Genomic DNA, 3,080 nt, shown 5'->3' on the forward strand with positions numbered 1-3,080 from the left:
CCCGGTACCGGTCCGCGGCCCGGTGGTTGGGGACCACTGCTCTAGGAGATACATTCTTATTTCATGTAAGTGAGGTTCCAAAGGATTCAAAATAAACGTTCTAAATGTATAATTTTAAAAACTTTAGCTTCCAAATCCAAAGATTGTGTTCTATTTAATAAGAAAAATACCACACATCAAAAACTAAACATGATTTTGATTAGAGAGGGACTGGAGGACGGTCTCCGTGTGGTGGAATGTTTTAAGAAGAGTAAACACTAATTCAAGTTGCCATGACTCAACTTCAAGTCACCGTTAATATGGGAAGTTTTTATCTTTCTCCTACTTTCAGTCATTTTCTTGTCATTGGTTTTTTAAGACAGAGAAGCTTCCTGTTTTTTTCAAATGTCTCATTCCTGTTTTGTTTTTCATGGTTCTTCAGCTGCTTTGCAAAGATCTATCACATGACACCTCATACGTGTGTTTTTGAAAATTCATATCACTTTCTACAAACAAAATTGATTATTTTGTGGCAAATTTGAAGTTATATATTTTGCATTTTAAAATACAAACTTTACGCAATAAAGTTTTCTTCATCCTAACGGGAGCATGAGTCTAAAGATACTTTTATAGTAATAAGGTGACAGATCTTTTAAATTTATTTAAGTTTTAAATTTATTCAAACTATTCTTTCAACACAATTATTTATCTTATTTTTTTTATCTTTCTACTCCTCTGAAATTCATTGTATCAACAGAACAACTGAAATGACTGAATGATTTGCTTATATTTAAACTAGTGATTGAAGATCAAATTTATTTCAGTAGATTTACATCATTTTATTGTGATTCCTTCATTCATTTGTTGAACAACTGCATTTTACTTCAACATCAGTTCTAACTTGGTAATTATATTAAAATATTTTTCCTCACCAAGTCTTTTAAAATAATTTCCTCAAGAATGTGAAGTTTGTTTTGTGTTAATCTGGAAACCTTAGTAATCACTTAAAGAGTAAAATTTTATTATTATTATTATTATTTTACTATTCCTCAGTTTCTTTATTTCTTTTCATCTCCACAACAACTTTTTTTTTCTAAACTGTGAACATGTTTTATAATGCAAAAAAAGAAATAATCATAATACTTAAATAAACCTGAATGTATTAAACAGTCTTACCTGTAAGAACATAGACAGCTTCTATCTTCACTTTCTTGTCCTTCACAAGCTGGCAGGTGAATCTTTGGATGTTTTCACTCTGATGTTTGACAGTCAGAACAGAATCACAGTTTGTTTGGTTTTTAACCTCAAACTCAGAGTTTTTATCAGACAGTTCAGTTCTGGTCTCATCCATCCAGATGAAGGTGTTCTGTTTACAGAGACGATCATAAAAACTCTTCATAGAGCATGTTAGGTCCACTCTTCCATTAACATCTGATGAAGAAACTAAAGAAAAACAAAACGTAGAATATTATTCTGAGTTTATTCTTTTTTGTTGATATCAACATTTTTCACATTTTTAAAAATGACAAATTTCCAGCATTTAAGATCATTCAAACTGAGCTGAAGTTTGTCATGTTAAACAGAACAACAAACCCTCAAACACTCCAGTGATAATGACAGACATTGATCTTTACTGTTGATTAAGTCATCAATTCACCCTATTTACTGTATAAAATATTGAAACATGTACATTATTATTCTCTTATGAGTCGACTCTCTCATCTCTCATACTAAACATGCTTTGTCATCAGTTTGATCTTTTTCAAACTAAATGATTAAATGAGTTCACATGTTAGTGTCTCTTCAGGGTTTGAGCTTTTTGTGATCAGATCAGAATTCTGACATTCATGTGGTAACAGAATTATTCAAGTTAAAATACTCACTGTTCAAAATATTAAGATACACAAGGGCATTATTATTTCCAATCCGACAGTTGTATCGACCAGCATCTTCATCAGTGATGTTTCTGATGGTCAGAGAACAGTTTCTGCTCACACTCAGTCTGGAAGCTTGAATTGGACTGTTTTCTGGAGTTTTTGCTTTGTTTATAATCTCTGACCGTGTATCTCTGTTGTACAACCATTGAACATCAGAACATTGGTTAGAGGATCTATCAACATCACAATGTAAAGAAACATCTTCTCCAACTCCTTTATAGAGATGTTTAAAGTTTACACCCATTCCTGCAGGAGAAACTAGAAAGACAGAAAATTACAATCAGAATCACAAACAAAATCATGAATGTAAACTTAAAGTTTATAAATACAGAGAAGAAATCCACAGTCTGACCACATGTTTACTTTCCTGTAACATTTACCTCATTCAGATCTTTAACTCTGACATTTTCTAAATAGAATTCTGAATGCAGATTTATTTTTCCTCTATCATCCATTTTAAGTTATTTAACATATTTTTAGTTTATTTTTTGTTCTTTTAGGAATTGTATGGAGGAAAGCTATAAACAAAACTGACATTTTGATTATTTAGAAGCTTTTGTTCAATAAAACTGAGGCCATCTGCAACCATTTGGTTAATTCTCTAACCTTGATTAAAAAAAAAAACTTGAATGAGAAAAGACTTTAAATCCTTAAAACAAAAGTTGTTAGTGGCCTAAAAAATTAGGCCCATCATTTAAAATTAACTCGTGAAATATTATATAATAAACACACATATGTGGCTAAAAAAGTATTAAAGTTAAAGTTAGAAACATTTTCTGAAACATTTGAAACAAATAATATTTTTACCTCCAGACTGAAGCATGAAAATAATGATTAATTCCAGACATAGAGTCATTCTGTCTTTGCTGATCTCTTTCTGTAAGTAAATGTTCATTTCCTCTTTGACGATATTTAAGAAGAAAGTCTTGGCTCCGCCCACTCAATAATATTAGTGTCATTTTTAGGTGATGTCAATCAAACTAAAGGAAGCATCACAGGTTAAAAACACTATAAAATTCAATTTTTAAGGCTGAAAAAGAAAACAAACACAAACATTTAATGTCATCATTATATTTATAGATAAAAAATAGTTCAACAGTCGATCAGTTTGGTTTCATAAAAAGGAAGTCTTTTCATTTGCTGTCAGAAGCGAGTTAAAAAAGG

Source organism: Oryzias melastigma, unplaced genomic scaffold, assembly GCF_002922805.2.
Source record: "Oryzias melastigma strain HK-1 unplaced genomic scaffold, ASM292280v2 sc01823, whole genome shotgun sequence".
Taxonomy (NCBI): Eukaryota; Metazoa; Chordata; class Actinopteri; order Beloniformes; family Adrianichthyidae; genus Oryzias; species Oryzias melastigma.